This window comes from Mytilus galloprovincialis, chromosome 5, assembly GCF_965363235.1.
Source record: "Mytilus galloprovincialis chromosome 5, xbMytGall1.hap1.1, whole genome shotgun sequence".
In the NCBI taxonomy this organism is placed as follows: Eukaryota; Metazoa; Mollusca; class Bivalvia; order Mytilida; family Mytilidae; genus Mytilus; species Mytilus galloprovincialis.
The window spans coordinates 28,089,608-28,111,330 of NC_134842.1; positions in this window are offsets into that span (position 1 = coordinate 28,089,608).

The window sequence follows — 21,723 nt, forward strand, 5'->3', positions numbered from 1 at the left end:
AAAATTAGTACATTCAGCATTTATTTTTTATTTTTTTTCAACTCTAGTTTTGATCCATCTGCCAAAAAAATATTTATTACAAACATTATCTACCAATCAGAAGATCATATGACTTCCGGGTTATACAGAAAGCTCTCCCCTAAATGGGCGGTCCCTGAAGACTTATATTTATTCACTGAATTTATCCCCTTAGCAAATGCCTCAACTGATAACATCGACGCGTTGGGTTCATTGCACTTTTGTACTGTAGCTTTACACGAGAAATATTATATAACGAAATTCATAATTTGTAAAGCTTTCCAGTTGACGTAAAGTAATTTTATCTAGTATAGTTTTGTTTTTTGTTTTTGTAATATACATTTTCAACATTTTTTTTTGTTTCTATACATTATTTACTATAATAAATGGTTGTTAGCGTTCCTAATGAGAGTAAATCCAGTAAAACTCTTTATTGTATTAAGTGTTTCCTTTCTTCTATGTAGCATTAAATTATTAACTAATATGTGAAAAGGCCAAAGGAAAAATTACACACATAGTACAAACCTTCGTGTTAAAGAAATTCAAACATGAAGACATATTTGTAATTACGCAGTAGATGAGATAGACTTGAGTATGAAAAAGCAAATAGTTGTAGGTATTCAAAATCGTTATTGACTTCAATCGTAAAAAAATCTTAAAATAAACATGAAATTATATTCTTGAAATTAGTTCAATGAAAAAAAAATATTATAATACTTGTGTTGTGAAGTTTTGTTTTGCTTTATTATCCATTATAAACAATAAAATGATTTTTGTAAATTTGCGAGCTTTTCCTATGTACATACAATTATAATTTCCATAGCATTTTTAATGTTTGTTTAGTTAAGCTTACCGATAAACATGCTTGTGTTTCAGCAAAAAATTTCTACATCGCAACTTTTTTTATATTTTGTGGAAATCTATTTTTTGTTAATAAAATTCTTTGTAACCCCTTACTGTGAATCAATTCTTACTAACAATACGATGATTCTTTTAGAATATATCAATTTCCGGAATATGTCTCAGACAGACAATCGTAACTGAATAAAAAAATAGAATAATTATCTCCCCTTTTTTTGCTTGTTCCGTTCAACTTAATTTGTCTGGCACAGTAGGAGACAAGTGTCCTTGAAAAAAAGAAGTTACATACAAAGGTGACTCGGTAATGTTTTATTATTGATACGGTGACAAAACAATTGAGTTCAACACTAAAACATTATAACTTCAAATGACAAAGTTTAGATATGTCATCATATTGTTACTTTTATATCAAACTGTCTGACCTATGCATCTTTTATGTACTAGCTGCTTTTCAGAAATGTATATCGAATGTTCTTCAATAATCATACGGTTTTGTAGCATATTTATAAAATTTATACATTATGTTCGTTTATCTAACTTTAAGTATATGACTATTTGATATATTCAGTATCTTTGTACGTTCTATAGGATATTCCAGTCAAGGTCACACGTACACTGATGACAGTTAATCTTTTAGTTTTACGTCACTATATATTTCTTAAGACAGTGCGTCATTACGTAATTGTTTTTAAGATCATAATATCGAGTCAACAACAGTGTTGACATTTCCAGCGTTATATCACATCATTAGGAAAATGTTTTTATTGATAAATCTTCAATTGAAAACAAAAGATTATCTTTTTTATGCGCAGCTCTTATTCCTGAAAATAAAACAAAAGATGATAAATATTTGTCACATCAATAGCCTAACACAAACCTAATTAACTCATAAAAGAAGATGAGAGGTAAATATATTGTTTAACAAAGCACATGATATACAAGCAGCTACTGAATTCATCAGGGTCCAGTTGCAAATATTTGTACTGCATAATGTAAGAATACGAGATGATGATATACATTAATGAGTTAGCAATCCAACTACATCATAACAAAAAGACAGCATGATGATCGCTCAAACTGTTCCAGCTCCATAAATTCTGTTAATGCAGACAAATCTTAATATACCTACATTATCATTCAATGCTTTCCGTCTTCGTGCTTTATTTTGTATCTTTTTTTATTATTCGAGAATCTCTTTAGCAGATGAAACGCAAGTTTGACATACACGATTTAAAGTTTTGTATCTTTTGTAACAATTTTTGATCAGACACATTGTCATCTTGATCTGAATAGCTCGTTTTTGTGAGTTATCCTATTTAGTGTGTTTAGATAGTTGGCTTGAAGCCACAGACATTCAGTAATTATATAACTCCAAACGGTAAGAAGCGACGTGCCAATGCCCATAAACTGTCAAAAAATTTTAAAAGTAAATTCAATTATTTGTTCACGATTTCCATCAAAAATTCAAACTTGTTTTGTCATTTACTTGGCCAATCAATTCGGATATGACAAACCCAGTTCTAATATAAATGGAAAGTCAGTGAACTAATGATCCAATGACTACTCGCTACCACTGCGGTAAGTTCAGTACTTTTGATGTTATTAGCTTGCAGTAATAAACACTCAATTATCACTGAACTTATAACGGAGGCCTCTCATAACATAAAATAAGCCAAGTGCAATGCACCTTAACTGTCATAAGGTTTCGAAATAAAATTTGAATTGTGCACGATCTTCATCAAAAGTTCAAACAGTTTTTGTCACTTACTTTGCATGTCAATTCCAATATGACAAACCCAGTACTAATATAGATGGTTAGTTAGTAAAATCGTGATCAAATAAATATTCGATATGTGATCCCAAAAAGATTGCAGTTGAATTATCGATACGTAACCCAAATTTGTATATGCCCTGATGGAAGATGAGACATGTTTTTTTCTTCTTCTTTTAATTAACTTAAATATATCTGATTCCCTTTATTAAATTCCTTGAATTGTTTTTTTTTGAATAGATATTGATTTTTTTATGAAATAAATGCTTCTGTCAAGGACACAATTTGATTACTTATAAGAGTTTGTCTTATAGATTTACGTCACAAGGCTAATCGACAAAATAAGTGTGAAAAAGTTACTGTCCTGCAATAGACGTTAAGAAGATGGTTTGCTTTTTTCTGACAACATATAAGTAGCAACACATCAGCATCACCATCATAAAATTTCAAATAATATCAAAGCTCAAGGTATTTTTCTAGCGCCTGTGTTTTCAAACAGGAGGGACTTGATCGTGTTGATTGAACATATATTGCTGCGTAACGGGAAGTTTTTAAATGAAGAATTTCTACCGTCATTCTTGAAGTAATCTCTTCGAATGTTAACAGATGCCATTAAACCAGTGTAATATCGATCATAGTTTGTTTCTGTGTGTGTAACATTTTTACGTTGTGTTTCCGTTGTGTCGTTTGTTTTCTCCTATATTTGAGTGTGAATTCACATTACTATAAGACGTGTCACGGTACTTTTCTATCCCAAATTCATGTATTTGGTTTTGATGTTATATCGGTTATTCTCATCGGATTTTGTCTAATGCTTAGTTCGTTGCTATGTGTGTTGCATTTGAATGTTGTGTCGTTGTTCTCCTCTTATATTTAATGCGTTTCCCTCAGTTTTAGTTTGTTTCCCCGATTTTGTTTTTTGTCGATAGATTTACGATTTTTGAACAGCGGTATACTACTGTTGCCTTAATTTAAAGGAGGGGTAAAAGATACCAAAGCGACAGTTAAACTCCTAGATCGAAATCAAACTGAAAACGCAATGGCTAATAAAGAAAAAGACAAACCGACAAATAATAGTACACAAGACACAACAAAGAAAACTAAAGACTAAGCAACACGAACCCCAACTTGGGAAGATCTCAGGTGCTCAGGAAGGGTAAGCAAATCCTGCTTCACATGTGTTGACTTTCACGAAAAATAGGTGTCACAGATCTACATAAACTTGGTCTTAACTCTTCCATGCCTATTACTAAATGCGACTAATCATCGATATTTCTAAAAGTAACTGATTACTGCAACAACATTGTCACATTAACATAATTATACTCTATTAAATAGTGTGAAAGGGTACAAATGACAATGAAAACAAATGAACACTATGGTGGTATTTTTGTCTTTTAAAAAAATAACATCGCCCTTTGCTGATATAAGTGTACTTCAATCACACATGGCGATAACTGACTGACTTGATGAAACCACAAAATCAACAATTAATCATTCGAAAAATAAGTAATAACATTATATAAAGCAAGTCTCAACGTATTTTTTTAAATGAACATTTTTTTATTACATAGAATTCCCTTTAGAAAATATTTCTATATCTTTTTAATCTCAATAGCATTCAAGACATAAATGTTTTAGTGTCACGGACACAGCTTGATAACTTGTACGGGTTCGTCTGATAGATTTACGTCACAATGTTGATCGTCAGTCTCAGTGTAACGGGTTCGTCTGATAGATTTACGTCACAATGTTGATCGTCAGTCTCAGTGTAAAAATGTTGGTGTCCTACAAGAAAAGTCAAATAAAATTGTTTTGCTCTATACAAACAACATTGACGTCAATTGCAAAAAATCAGTATGATGTGAAGAGACACAATGTTCAGCAAAAAGTAAAATAACAAAAATACCGAACTCCGAGGAAAATTCTAACCCAAAAGTCCTTTAGTAAATGGCTAAATCTAAAAATCCATTAACATCAATCTGTCATATTCCTGATTTGTTAGATCAATTTTATTATTTAGAAAATGGTGGATTGAACTTGGTTTAAATGCTGGCTTAACCTCTCACTTGTCTGATAGTCCCATAAAATTCCATTATATTAACAACGATGTGTGAACAAGACAAACAGACATAATAGTTAAAAATATCAAAAATAGGGTTGCAACAGTCAACATTGTGCTATAATCTTTATCACTAAAAACAACAAGAAAATATGTCAAAAAGACAAAACAAAAAGAGAGAAAAAGAGTTTGAAGATTTGTTTTCAACGTAAACATTACTTAAATCAGCATGTTGGCTTGTGATGCAGTTTTCATTCGAAAACAGTTAGCTTTAAACGACTGTTAGTGACAGTCAATGCCTTACTTTTATTTACTGCATCAGAACTTATTAAAGATTTCTGAAAAATTATTATCTCAATTATTGTAGTAACTCTCCAGCATCACCATATGCAACCAATATATTTTGCAAATCATGGTGTTAAAGCGCTGGCGTTTTTAAAAAATAATGGAATTGAAGGAGATTGATGCTGATGCGTTGATTGAAGCTATTAATAGTTTTGACGATTTTTGAAGCAATCTCTTCGAAGAAATAACACTATACTGTTGTTGAGATAAATAAATTAATGAGACCATGACATTTAGCAAAAGTGGATGGTAAAGACATAAGATGTCACGTGGCAATGTGGCTGAAAAATGAAACAAACATCCAAAATCTACATATTACACCCAACATCCTTTGGAAACTAATAAAACAACTTGGTAAAACAAAGGAATTTGAAAAAAAATGATCACCGAACAGAAAGAATGCAAGTGCAAATATGCCATACCCGTCAATGGGTTTCAAACTAAATATAAAATGAAGGACTTTTTGTTTTTTATACTGACTTTATCACAGTAAAATACCAGGTGAGCCCAAACGGAGAGCCTGATATTTTACTGTGATTCAGTCAGTATCAAAAACAAAAATTCCTTTATTCTGTTTATCGGTAATTTAAAAAAAATACTACAATAAAAGAGAAAATAGCAAACGAACTACTTTTTCACGTCGATCACGGCGAATCGCACTTGACGTCACAGGCTGCATTACGTCATTTGAAATTTTGTCACAGTGCAGTAAACAAAGTGTTCTCTTGCACAAAATATGGAAAATGAATTATTGCATGCGTTTCATTAATATTCTGCTTTGGACATGACTCTAACAATACCAAATATTATGATAGCATACTGGTAAGTCAAATTTCTTTATTTTTTACAAAGCATCAGCATAGTCAGAAAAAAGTAAATAACTTAGTCCTTTGCAGACATAATTGTACTTCAATAACATATCTGGAAAACTGACTGAATTGATGAAACCACAAAATCAACAATTTTTCATTCGAAAAATAAGTAATAACATGTCTATATAATATATAAAGTCAGGTTCAACGTATTTTTTACATGTATATTTTTTAATACATCAAATTCCCTTGATAAAATTCCAAAAACCTTTTAATCCAAATGGCTATTAAGCTTTGAATATATAAATAAAGAGATAACTGTATTGTATTTGAAGCTTTAATGACGTCCATCGGTAGTTTTACTGTCGCAAATTTAGTTTACCTGGCGACGCGTATTTTTGATTTGATGATTTCTATATGATGTTTCACCAAAAGTTCAAACCCGTTTTGTCATTATCGTGGGCAATCAATTCGAATATGACAAACCCAGAAATAATAAGGATTGGCAGTCATCGAAATGTTGCTTTGAACACGCAGTTATTATATTCGTAATGAAATCACCAATACTAGAAAAGACAACTTATAATTAGATAACTCATTTTTGTATATGCCCTCAAAGAAGGTTTGGTCTCTTTTTTATTAACTTCTTTTTAATGAAATGTCTTCAACTATTTGTTAATCTAACTTGTAATGGACCTTTCAAGAAATAAATGTTCCTGACACGAACACAGCTTGATAGTTTATCAGAGTTCGTTTGATAGTGTTATACATTACGTATATTGTAAGACTCGGTGTTTTAAAGTTGATGTTTTACAACTAAGGTGAACAATGATTGATTTCGTCTATGTTTACGACATCAAAATCATTCAGTCTAAAGAAAACGTTATCAAGGTCGGCAAAATGTTTCGTTATCTTTTTTTAACTTTAACTTTAATACAATTTCCACGTATTGGGTGGAGCTATAGTTTGAATTTAAGAAAAAAAAAACGGCCCATTTATGTAAAAAATATCACCAGTACTATAATTGTCAGACGTGTACTGTCAACATCAATGTACAACATCTGAAGCATCATCTAATATACTAATCCAACACATTCTATATTATACATTATTATACTTCACGTTAAAATACCATATTTTGATTGGCTGATAAGAGGGTGTTAATTTACTCTATCACATAGCTGAGAGGGCGACAATTGTTTTGAATGTTACCCTCTCGTCTAGACCAATCAAAACCGATAGTTTAAACGACAATGCATTGACTATACATCAAATCATTAAAAACAATGCTAAAATTCTACGTTTTGGCTCAGATTTTATTATTGGACTGTTAAAATAAAAAAAACAAAAACATCTTGAATAACTTTTGTTATTTTTTTCTAACACCCGTAACGTTGCTATGTATGTGACGTCATAGAAAATACTTTTAAAATAAAATTAATCTGTAAAAGACTATAATGATAGGACATTCAGTATAATAACTTAAATAACACATAGCTGAGATGGTGATAGAGCAGATTGGTACCCCTCGAAAAAGCATTGTCAACCTTGGCTTCGCCGCGGTTGACAATGTTTTCTCGGGGTCACAATCTGCTCTATCACCCTCTCATCTATGTGTTATTTATATAATATCAAAGCGCTGACGTTATATAATAGGATGTATTTGATTGAGAATTTATGAGTAAAGTGAAGCTATTAAAACCCAGGATTTACAACGATGGTACAAGACTTTTGACGAAATTTAAGTAAAATACTTTCACCGATGTACATTGATGTGTTTCAACTAGTGTTGCCATAATCCTGTCTTTATTCGTTTATGGGTATCTCAGAATGTGATATCATCCAATTTTTACAGGTCATTGGGAAAACAAGCATAGAACAGACTGCTTATTATTCCGTAGCCAAACCGTCAAACAAACCGCATACGCTCTCGAATGAGATGAAATATTCAAATGGTCGATTTATGTCTTTTTACAATGGCCATGAACAACAATTAACAACATGATTGCGATGTTTGTTTAACTTTATTTAGTATGTGATAATCCATTATTTGCAGACTTCGTGTTCATTAATTTCAAATCGCTTTATCTTTATAAATTAATGACACTTTACACATTCACTTGAAGCGGGAGGTACTCACTTGAAATCTCGCGTGAAAATGTGGTTGCCAGGAGACACAAACACATACAAACTCCATCACGTGTCGGAAGATTACAAATAATCTCTTGAATTGCTTTATAACAAAACAAAAATGAAAGTCAATTTCATTTATAATTTTTATGAAACAATTGGCTATCTGCAAAGAATATTACTTGCTTTAGGTAATTGACAATGTCTCAATTTATACAAGTTTTGTCATTTCCTTTGTCAATCAATCGGAATATGACAAACTCAGAAAAAAAAACGATAGATGGACAGTGGGCGACTTTTCGGTTCAATTAGGAGTGAAACATAAGAACCTTAACTAATTGATAAATGATTAAATAAATCATGTTTATATATGCCCTTCAAGTAAGTTTCCCTATTTTTATTTATGTTAAAGTAATTTATTGCTTATTTGTTTTTTGAAATTTCCACAATCTATTATCATCAATAACTGTCTTACTTTCAAGAATACATTTTAACCAATCGCGTGCAAGGATACGATTTGATTACTTATAAAAGTTAATTTGATAGGTTTACCTCAAACAATTTATAGACAGGTTCAGTGTCAAAGAGGTGCTGTCCTACCATAGAGGTGAACATGAAATTGTTTTCTTCTGTGCTAACAACTTCGATGTCAACTGCAGAATTCCAGTCTCATTTAAAGCCCTGATGTATTCATTTCTCTTTGACATTACTTTGATAAATATAATAGCTGGTGGCGCAGATTTAATTGTGAAACGTTTCGTTTATAAAATTTTGTCTGATAGATTTACGTCATGAAGTTACACGTCATTGAAAGTTGTTCACGAAAGGGTTGAAAATGATCTTGTTTTACTTTATTATAACGATATGAACCAGCAGAAATTTCGTCTATCATAAAGTCTCATTTTCCCGTAATTAGTTTGGTTAATTTGAAAGTATACAAAGCAGTAAGATGCCCTATTTAAACTGACTGATGTTTTAAGATGGTTTTTGTTGATGAGTTGTTTGTCCATTTGTCAGTTTCAAAATATTTCTTTCCACACAAAAAAAAACTAAATATATTGCTCTTTTTGTCTAATTTAACAAAAAATTAACTTGTGTGCATTCTAAATGTTAATGGGAAAATTGTAGCTTTATGCAAAATACACCTTTAACTTATGCAAATTTCTGTATTCATTATTATGAAACGAACTGAGTTCATGAAGTTTAAAAAAATATCTATATATTTCTATCTACAGAACATATTCATAAATCGACTTTATTTTACCACATTTTTGAAGAACTTATTTGATTTTTTTGTATGGTCATATATCAATCTGATCAAACATTTATATTAATAAAGCTTATACTGTTGCTTAAGTAGATATAGCATGATAGTGATAATGAGAAGAAAAAAGAAAATAGCAGTAGGCCTTTTGGTCAAATAATTGGTCAGGCTGTGCAGTTTTATAACTAATATCTTGATTTAAAGTTCTTTGAGATTAGAATTAGGTTTACTTGGCTTTATGATTACTATTTTATAAAGTCGATACTTAAATATGAGACCGAAGGACATATAGATTCCATGTATGTTTATGGCAATAAGCTAGAGGCAAGGTTGTATTTAAAAAAAAAAGCATTCTGCACTTTTCTTTGAAACTTTTGTATTTGCAGTACGTCTGTCTGATTAATTTGTACGTCAAAATATGTTTCCTTAAGGCATAATTTATATTAGTTTATTAAATGTAAATATTTTGATTATGATTACCTTTCAAATCTCAGGAAACTGAAATGACTACTAGTTAATATAAGAGACATAAATTACCCGTCGCTTAAAGGGAACGACGAATATCTGTTTCTTTTTTTACTTCTTTACGATTTTTAATTAACAATTAGTCTTTTACATTACGTATATTGTAAGACAGAGTGTATAAAAGTTTATGTTCTACAACAAAGGTGGAAACTGATGTTGTCCGACAACAAAATTATTCAGTCTAAAGAAAACATTTCCAAGGTCGGCAAAATGTTTTTGTCATTTTTTTTTACATTTAACCATAAGTTGGTTGGGGCTATAGTTTAACTTTTAAAAAAAACCTGATCGCTTCTGATCGATTGTTAGTGACATATAAACATTAACGACCTATTTATGTAGAAAAAAGATAATTTTAATTTCAAGAACGTGTACTGTCTATATTGATGTAACAAATGTCGTGTGAAAATGTGGTTGCCAGGAGACAAACCACAAATAAACTCCACTTATTAAAAATCATCATTTGTCAGGAGATTATAAATAAGCACTTGCTTCATATAATGATTTTTGGGACAAAAATGAAAGTCAGTTTCATTTATAATTTTATAAAACTATTGGCTATCTGCAAAGAATATTACTTGCTTTCGGTAATTGAAAATGCTCAATTCATTCAGGTTTTGTCATATCCTTTGCCGATCAATCCGAGTATGACAAACTTAGAAATAATGACAGATGGACAGTGGTCCACTTTTTGGTTCAATTATTGAGTTTAACTATTCTCTATAATATTAATAACCTTAACGAATTCATAAATTATTAAATAAATCATGTTTATATACGCCCTTCAAGAAGGTTCTACTTTTTTTTTAAATTTACGTTAAAGTAATTTATTGCATATTTGTTTTTTGAAATTTCCACAATCTATTTTTATCAATAGCTGTTCAACTTTCAAGGAATATATGTTTACCTGTCACATGCAAGGACACCAGTTAATTACTTATAAAAGTTCGTCTGATAGATTAAGTCATACAATTAATCGAAAAGTTCAGTGTCAAAAAGTTGCTGTCCTACCATAGAGGTGAAAATGAAATTGTTTTCCTCTGTGGTAACGACTTCGACGTCAACTGCAGAATTCCAGTCTGATTAAAAGCCATAATGTATTGCAAAAAATGTGTTGATTTATTTAACTTTAACATTACTTTGATCAACATAATAGCTGGTGACGCAGTTTTAATTGAGAAACGTTTCGTTTATAAAAGTTTGTCTGATAGATTTACTTTACGAAGTTACACGTCATTAAAAGTTATTTATTTACGAATGGGTTGAAAATGCTTGTTTTGCTCTATCATAATGATATCGAAGCCAACTGCAGAAATCGATTCAATACACAAATAGTTCTGATCAATAGTTTGGTTGGTTTTTATATGGTAATGTTATCAACAAAGCAGAGAGATCCTCTATTTAAACGGACTTTGTGTTTTAAGAAGGTTTGTGTTGATGAGTTGTTTCTCCATCGGTTAGTTTCAATATTTTTTTCCCAAAAAAGGGTAATATTCCGTTTTTTATCCAAATTTCACAACAAAAAACGTGTGTGCATTATAACTGTTACCGGGTAAATTGCAGCTTGATGCAACTTATACATTTAACTTATGTAATGGAATTTTCGGTGTTAATTATCTTGATACGAACTGAGCTCTTGAAGTTTCAAGTTACAAAAAATTTACATAATTCTACCTACAGAAAGTATTCATAAGACGACTTTATTTTATCGCATATTTTAACTATTTATTTGAAATTTGTATTATCAAAAGTTAATCTTATGTACATTTACAGTTTATACTAAATTGTTATACTGTTACTGAGGTCATGATAGTGATAAAGAAAAACAATATATAGCAGTAGGCCTTTTGGTCAAATGATTGGTCAGGGTGTGCAGGTTAATAACTTATAACTCGATTTAAAATGACCACTGGTCTGAGTTTCGCATGAAACCCCTTTGGCCTTTTGATCAGTATCAAATCTATTCTTTAGTATGAGACCGTATGTCATATACATGCATATTTCATATAAGTTTAGGGAATTAGACTAGAGACAAGGTTTTGTTGAAAAAAACATCATTCAATTTCTAGAAAAACTTTTGTTGGTCAGTCGAAACTTACATATATGTATTTGCAGTACATTCTATTTGATCAATTTCTAAAATAAGAACTGTTTCCGTAAGGCTTAGATTAGTTTGTTATATATATATTTTTTTTTCATAATTACCTTTCAAATAGCAGGAAACTGAACCGACTACTAGTAAATATAAGAGACATGAACTACCAATGTGGTGTTATTGAATATCTATTTTAATTGAAGCTTACAAGACAAGCATCTTATATTTCGTTCCTTTTTCTTCCTTGACGATTTATAATTAGCAAAAACGTACCTTATATATAGGATAAAACTTTGTTTTTGTATGACAACGTTTTCAACAAAAACCTGTGCATGTACTGATTTGTGTCAAGGCTGGATAGCCCAGATCCTTTGTTTTCCTGTGAAATTAACTTATTTCTCTACTGTGATAATGTGCAAAAATAATTATAACAGACATATTTTTTTATATTGATTTGGCGAGAAAACAATTATAATACAAAGAAAACGAAATTACTTTAAGCTAAAAATTGTTCTACATCTCTACCAGTCCTCGATTCTTCAACATCACATAATTGAACATTCGAAAAAGGCAAAATGAAATAAATATCACAATTTTTCATGAACATATTTTGACGTAATGAAATTTATAATACCCTCATATTTATAAATGTAAAGTGCATTTTAATGTTTGATCGCTGTAGTTGCTGTAGATAGTTGAATTATAACGTTTCACGTTTAATGCAGACCGGTTTCTATTGTGCACTCCCGGAAATCATCTTTACCGAGACTATTTCTCGAAAGATTTCTATAGAATTATTTATGTTCTTGAATCAATTTAAGTATATGGCACTCTCACGAAACAATCTCTCTATGTTAGGGTAATATTAACCTACAACGATGAATGTAATATGTGTATTCCTCCATATTGTAGCAGGGCTATTCTGATTCAGCACACTGGTTTTAAGATCAGAAAAAAGGTTGTCATCGACGTCAACTGCAGAAACCCCAGATTAAAATCCATATATGTACGGCAAAAGATTTTGTTGATGTATTTTACTTGATCATTACTTAATCAACTTGTTACCTGGCGGTGCAGTTTTAATTTTAAATCGTTTCATTCCCGATGTAAAAGCACTGGTGTTTAAAGTTGGTTAGTGTTGAGGAGTTCTTTCTACAGAAGTCTATATAATATTTCTTTTCAATGTAAAATGCATTATAATTTCTGATCGCTGCGCTGTCAATGCGTGCAGATAGTTGAGTTATTACGTAACACGATTAATGCAGACCGGTTTCTATTGTGAGCGTCAGGAAATCATCTTTACTGCGACAAATTTCTCGTAGGATTTCGTTAGCTTTACTTTATGTTCTTGACTCAATTTTTAAAAGTACATGACACTCTCACTAAACAATTGCTCTGCGTCAAGGGAATATCAATTTACAACGATGAATTTCAATGTAATGTGCGTATTACTGCATATTGTATCAGAACTATTTTTATTTGTCACTCTGACTGGCTCATCCAATATTTGTTTTTGCATTCATATTGAAGTTGATGCCAACGAGGTGGGTTTTTTATGTTTCGTCTGTTTCGTTTGTCATTTGTTGTATTCAATTTTGTTGTGTCGTCTACGGCTTTTTTAAATAGTGAAAACATACCATTTATTTTATTCACAAAGTGTACCGTTTTATTTTGTTATAATGTATGACCGGTAGAGAGAACACAAAATGAAATAAAATAAAAGTAAAAAGGATGTTTCCAACAAAAGCATCACAACAAAAATACAGGACTCTAAGGTAGATTCAATGTAAACTGACAAAACAAACGCTTGGCAATATGAACTGATGGAATGAATGGAAAACATATGTCATATTCCTGACTTGGTGCAATCAGGTTCTGAAATGATCAGGACTATGTTTCATTCATTGAAGGATGCATTGACTGATGAAAGCACGTAGGCTGTTATTAACATCTCGCTATTTCGAATATTTATATTTCCTATTAACATACAGTAGTTAATATAGTTTTGCAATTCTACCATTATTTTGACCATTGGTGTATTTCCTGTATCTTTTTTTTATTCATAAACTTGATAGTGAATGGAATGGATAGTTTAATCTATGAAAATATTATTAAAATTCGTTTACTAATGGTGTAACAATTATCAACTGCCATGCTATTTCAAAGTGATGATCAGTATTAAGTATTATTATTTTCTTCGTCACAAACATACAGTAATTCTGAATGTTACCTAGGGACTTTAAAACATTTGAAAGGGTGATCAAAATTCTAGAAAACGATTTAATGAAAAGTTTGAAACAAAAAGGCAATCAGTAAAAAATTAAGCCAAAGTTAAAAATTTGAAAGCAACACGTTTTATGATATAATGCGTCCGAAGCGCTTTTCTGAATTTACATGTACCTTCATTAGGAAATATATAAAACCTTCAAATATATCTTTCAGATTTAAAAACAAAAATATATATACTGTAGTCCCGCTGCTTACAACTAAAGATAAAATTTATGTGTCTGTATTATTACATAATGAAAATTTAAGTTCACTTTTATAAATCATATCGTATCGAATCATCACAAGCATGCTGTCATTGCTGCACTGGTACTTTTTTTTAAAACTCGACAAAAACTTGACATTGGTCATTGATCTTTTAAAATCACTGAAATAAATTAAGTCAATTTGTTTCACAGTTATATTTCAATAGACCTTCCGTGTTCGGTGATTATGGTTTCCGCTAGAATCGATATCAACTAAACGAGTTTATGAATCAAAAACAAATAGATGCACCTCTTGTCCTTTCACTAGGCGGCCTTTAACGCATGTACAGTTTTTCTAATCAGATTGGTTCATAAACCAAATTGTCAACATGTAAAACTGTACTCAGATTGTATCATCATACAAATTGTCAAAATTTTGTAAAAATATATAGATGTATACGACACCAGATTTAGCAGATATGAATGTATGTAAACGTCTATCACATTGAATTATTATAATGTATTATAACATGCGTATTTTAGTCAAACTTAGGTTTCGGGTGTTTGTTTCCGGAAAAAAGCATTATACACATATACAAGGCGATATACTCGTGATTGTATATAAAAAAAATATATGTTGTAAATAGCACAGCTGCGGTAGTAAGAATTATAAAATAAAACTCTTATACCTATATACGTATTGAAATACCTACACTGGCTCGCTTTGAAACATGTTAGCAATACAAATCTTGTTGTATGTCATTTGATCAAATTGTTTATCAAACTTGAAAAATGTGTAGACATATTACAAATAAGTTTGAACAATTTAGCTTGAAACAACGATTTACATAAAATTAGGCGTTATTAAGCGAAGCGTTTTTTTTTCTCATACGAAACATGAAATAAATGTATTTGCAATACTTTTTATTTGATTAATTTCGAACGTATTATGCGTTTCCTTTAGGCTTAGTTAAGAATACGTTGTAATATATAAATATCTTTTTCATAATTGGTTATCAAATCTCAGGAAATTGGTAAGACCAGAATTTAATATAGAAGGACAGAAATAACAAATATGCTTTTATCGAATATGTATTCAGGTTAAGGCAATCAATACAAGCATGAAAATAAGAACGGTTCTTAGCTACACTTTAAATAGTTTAAAGTTATTAATTAACAGGATGGGGGCTTTTTCATGTTCGTAATACTACTTCTAACAAATATCTCTCAAAGTATGAATATCCACTTCTTTCTCTTACTGTAAGAAAAACACATAATAATTCAGTAACTCATATATGTTGTATGAAACCTCTAATTCATAGCCCCATCGCTTTCTATGTTTCATTCTCCAATTTCAAGCATTAATGGCTACTTTGTTTTAAGTTCTTGTCAAAACTATATCGTATCCGGAATGCTGCTGAAAAAAATCAACTTACCTCTAATTGCATATCTTAAAAGCGTTCTCGTTTCTTGAATTTATATAGTACAAAAACAGGTACTTCTGATCTGACAACATGGCAAATGTGCCCTCCTAATATAATTGGTATACTGTTCATATTCCAGACTCTTTCAACAAGGATTCTACAGTGATTCCAAGTCCCCAAGCTTTCATTTGATGCCAAACTACCTAAATATTTGACTATTTTGACAAAGATACAGCTAATCCCAAACCAAACTGTATACCACTGTCATACAAGTGGGAGCTTTAGTTCGATATACAACCAGGTTTTAATTCCCCATTTTCATCGAAAAATGCCTGTACCGAGTCTGGAATATGACTTCCTCCTTTAAGAATTTGGAGTTCGGTATTTTTGTTAATGATACATGCTAACAAGTAATGATGTATTATCAAATTATATATGTGTAAACTAAAGATGCATAATTGAATTATACTCACCTATCAATTACAGTACATCTTCACGCACGCACTTGTGTTTTTGTACCCACAACCCTCCCCAATACAAACACACACATGCATGCTACCATAAGGGCATAAAAGTATAAAACCAAATTATTATTTTTTTTAAATCTAAATTTAATTCAGTTCAGAATGCGTCATCTCCTCTTAACCTTGGAAATTCTTACAATTTTTTGGGAAAATTAATTTCTCATAAACACACATAGATCGTTAGTTGGCATTGAACATAAGTGATCAAGTACGACAGACTAATTTGATATTACGTCAGGAGATAATATACTGGAAACATTGTATATAAGATTTCAGGAAATAAGTTCAGTGTCTGATTGCACTTAAGATTTTTGTAAAGAAGGCAAAAACAGAAAAAGTTGATCCTGACTAGTCTATCGTAAGTTAGTTTTGTAGAACACATTTAGTCGCGGTGAATAAATATTCATCTTCATAAAAACACAAAGCTTCGTATTCAAATTAGTGTAATTAATGTAAAATTATTTTCAAATTTATATTTTAAAGCTTTCATTTTGTTCTTCTACTTCTATCTCATAACACATCAGTATTCTAAGTTCCTGAAATTAACCGCAATGTCATCGTTTTAAAAGAGGGACGAAAGATACTAAAGGGACAGTCAAACTCATCAATCTAAAACAACTGACAACGCCATGGCTAAAAATGAAAAAGACAAACAAACAACAGCACACACGACACAACATAGAAAACTAAAGAATAAACAACACGAACCCCACCACCTGAATTGTAAAGTGACGAATGAATATTTGTGAAGGTTTACATTCATTTGCGTCAGATTGTGCAATGAAATTAATATACTTAATTCATTCATAGCATAACGTTGAATTTTATTTATTGGATGGCAGGATATTAACATATCTAGGAATAAAAGTAAAATAACAAAAAATATGAAAGATTAAGACGTTATTATAAACACATTATCATAACCCTCCCATAATTTATACTTACAACAAAATTCTATATTTAAAACATGTCTGCATGCTTGAAAAATACTGTACATTGAGATTCAGATATCTCCAGACATTCACATATTACTATTTATTTTGATAAAGAGAACATTATGATTTACATTGTTATTTGTTTACAGATGTTTTGAATTATCTATATTCTTGACTGCAAAGAATGAAAGTACCAATAACAAAAAATTCAATCCAGGTATCTATGATGAGTTTACTATATCCCATAAAATAGGGTGAAGACAAAAAAAGCCTATCATAAATAAAAACCAACAATATGAAGGTCATATGTACTTCTACTGCTAATTATACTTTTCTATGATGTATGGATATCCCATTTTTCAGAAAATATGGCCACGATTTACAGCTGCAGTTCTCGTGATTTCCTGCATGGATAGTTGCTGCCATAAAGAACGATACGGATGCCATCAAGAGTTGTTTGACGGTTTTTGAATGTCTGTTTCACAAATGACGCCGGATATATTCCAATCATAATCCCGTTTTTCTTTTCCTCGAATATGACCTACTACGTTACACTGATCACCGGGTTTGTACTTACATAAGCAACACGACGGTTATCACATGCTGAATAGGATCTGATTATCATTCCAAGGCACCAGAGATTACCCACCGGTTTTAATATTAGGTTCGTATTACTCATTTGTATCCTCATGTTGTGTTTTTTATAATTTGATTTTTCTGTTATACTTTTTTGTTTTTGTTTACCAATGCCTTATCATTTTGTTTTCGACTTATGAATTTAAATGTTTGTTTGATATCTTTCGCCTCCTTTCAATTCTGGCATACTTTATCGGCTCGCTTCAAGCAAACTCTAATACATTTATGGACCCATTTCCCATGTTATAACAGGAGATCTTAACATCGTTCGAGACCGAGAGTTAAAATCATTCCTCCGCAAAGGACCTAAATATCGGCCCCCGTCAATTATTAATAGAAATGAGTGTCGTAATATCATCCACGACTCACTCCGGACTTACTGTTCGAAATGGATAAAACGGGAAAAAGCTGACAAAAATCTTTGAACTCTTTCTTTAATTCATTTATGAACATACTTGATATACGTATTCGACATTTTAAAAAACATTTTACTCTTAATAATAACAATAATAAACCTATTTCTCGTATCAAACATAAACTAAAAGAATTAGCCAAGGAATTTGTTTTTGTCCCGGCCGATAAAGCTGCTAATAATATTATTATTGTTTGACGTAAATTTTACATTGAGGTTCTGCAAAAAGAAATCACCAATTCACCAACATTCCAACTAACTCCAACTGACATCTGTAACAAACATTAACTTTTAGCTACCACTTTACAAGCAGAACCAAAAACAACGGAAGTCCCTATTATGTATTGGCTTCCAAAGCTACACAAAACACCGTACAAATATAGATTTATCTCATCTTCAGGCCATTGTTCCACTACTAAATTGTCTATTCTTCTTACTAGTACACTTGGTACAATCCAAAACCTGATAATAAATAGTTCAAATAAGGCCTTCGAAAATAGTAGAAGCAATTACATTTGGAGTGTCAAGAACTCGTTGGAAGTACTTGATAAATTGCATGCTTATATTGGTGATTTTGAATCTGTTCAAAGTTTTGATTTTTCTACCCTATATACCACATTGCCCCACATTCTCATTAAGAAAAAAATCACACACCTAATAAAATGGGTATTGAAAAAGTCAGAATATGAATATATATATGTTCAAACTCTTTTAGGTCATTTTTAAGTAGCAATAAACAAACAAACTATGTTAATTGGACATGCTTTGATACTATATCTGCCCTTGAATTTTTACTAGATAACATTTTTGTTCGCTTTGGAGATTCCGTTTGTCGTCAGGTTATCGGAATTCCAATTGGGACTAACTGTGCACCACTTATTGCGGACCTGTTTTTGTATTGCTATGAATTACTATTTATGACAAAAATCAGCAAAGACCCATCGAAACAACATCTTATACACAAATTTAATAATACTTTTAGATATTTGGATGATATTTTGGCTCTCAATAATGACGACTCCAGTATGTACACTAAAGAAATATATCATAAAGTTAATACTAACAATGACCACTGCCCTTTCCTCGATCTTCATATCTATATCATTAACTGAAAGCTTAATACTAAAATTTATGATAAAAGAGTTGATTTTTCATTTCCTGACGTCAATTATCCATTTTTAGAAGTTGACGTTCCCTTGTCACCATCTAACGGTGTTTATACATCTCAACTTGTACGATTCGGTCGTGTATGTAACAATGTTTTATATTTCAACGAGAGAAGTTTATGTATTACTGAAAAATTATTACACCAGGGTTTTCAATAGTCAAAACATTAACTAAATTTTATCATCGGTATATGGACATCATTTGTAGATATAACTCAACGTGCAGACTTCTTATACTTTCAGGTATTTCAAATCCAATTTGTTTATGGAAATATTCTTTATAAAGCACAAAAATGTCAGTATTCACCACAGAAGCTAACACAACCTTAAAATAGACTTATTAAGAAGGGATATAGTTACGATACCGTTGTCAGGTCATTAAGATTGCATATTTTGGCGTTGATATTGATTCACGTATAGGGTCTTTGCGGAACTAAACACATTTATTTATTTAAAAAAAACAGTTGTTGGCATGACACGGGTTTTGTTCTTCTCATATATGTTATGATGGTATGATACTTAACCCCTAACGGGAAGGATTGTGCCTGATTTCATATGATGAAGACATAATCTTTCAATCAGTTTAATTGAAGTCTGGAGCTGACAAGTCAGTTAACTGCTAGTCGTCTTTTATTTATGTATTATTATCATTTTGATTATTTTCTTTGGTTACATCTTCTGACATCAGACTCGGACTTCTTTTGAACTGAGTTTTAATGTGCGTATTGTTATGTGTTTACTTTTCTACATTGGCTAGATGTATAGGGGAGGGTTGAGATCTCATAAACAGGTTTAACCTGCCGCATTTTTGCGCCTGTTTCAAGTCAGGAGCCTCTGGCCTTTGTTAGTCTTGTATTTTTTTAATTTTAGTTTCTTGTGTACAATTGGAGTTTAGTATGGCGTTCATTATCACTGAACTAGTATATATATTTGTTTAGGGCCAGCTCAGCTGAAGGACGCTTCCGGCTGTGGGAATTTTTCACTGCATTGAAGACCTGTTGGTGACATTCTGTTGTTGTTTTTCTATGGTCGGGTTGTTGTCTCTTTGACACATTCCCCATTTCCATTCTCAATTTTATCTAATTCATATCGAAATCCTCTGAGAAGTGACAAACATTAGAAGTGGTCAACCAAATCAGCAAAAAGTCCGTTATATTTTCAAAAGAAACATTTTCAATTAGGGATCATTAGTTTGGAAATAAAGAAACAGTGGTTAACCGATGTTCAAATCCTACGAGATTGGTGTGTTGACATGATAATGGTCTTCTGCTATGTATTCAAGATCATCACTGACATCACCAATATTAATCATCGGCTATTGAAATCCTGGTAGGAAAAAGAAGTCATGAATTATCTTACTAACTCGATTTATTTACTCATTCAGATGCTGATGCTGATGAAACATTGATACATTTCAAATTGAAGTCATGTCTTTTTTCAAGCAGTTAAGTTCTCTACAGACAAGTTCAGTTTACATGTATAGATATTCATCAAAGATACCACTGATCGAGTACCAAATACTGTAAGCAGTTTTTCAACAACAAAAAAGTAAAAAGAGAACCCTTTGGGGTAGTACTTATTTTAGCATGAAAAGGATTCGACCCAAAACCTAGGACTGTCGTTCCTCAAATGATTTACCAAATAACTACATGCACATGCATATGATGTAAACAGACATGTCAGACAGTAGGAATGAAAACATTCTATTGTCACGCATCCGCACAGTCATATAATAGTCAGCAATACCATTTTTTTATGTGTCTTGCAGAGAAAGCAGTCATCCACTACATAAAATTTGTAAAATTTAATTAAGAAAGAATCACATCAACTGAGTATAAGAGTGATCCGATTTCGAATACGTAAACACATTTGATTTAATATAATTTTCATACCATATAAATAGCCTTATTGAGGGAAAAACAAATACCAATAAGTACACATTGATTACGATACTAGATAAAAAGCATGAAGAATGATAGATAGAAGACGAAAATGTAATTAAAAACATAGTTCAAAAGAAACAAGCATGCCAGTATAACTTAACACCAGTCTGTAAATTTGAAGAAAAATCAAGCTTGTTTTTTTTTAAATATCAATGTGTTTCGAAAACAATTTTCCGTATTCATGTTGAGTTGACTAAGGTAAGTGACTATCATTTGCATTCATATATGTCTGGGTACGAGGATTTTTTAATTTATATCCTGGCCTGGTTAGAACTAAACACTTTCTTGTTTGAATAACATTCAGGGTTTCAATTTTAATGCACAAGATGTGC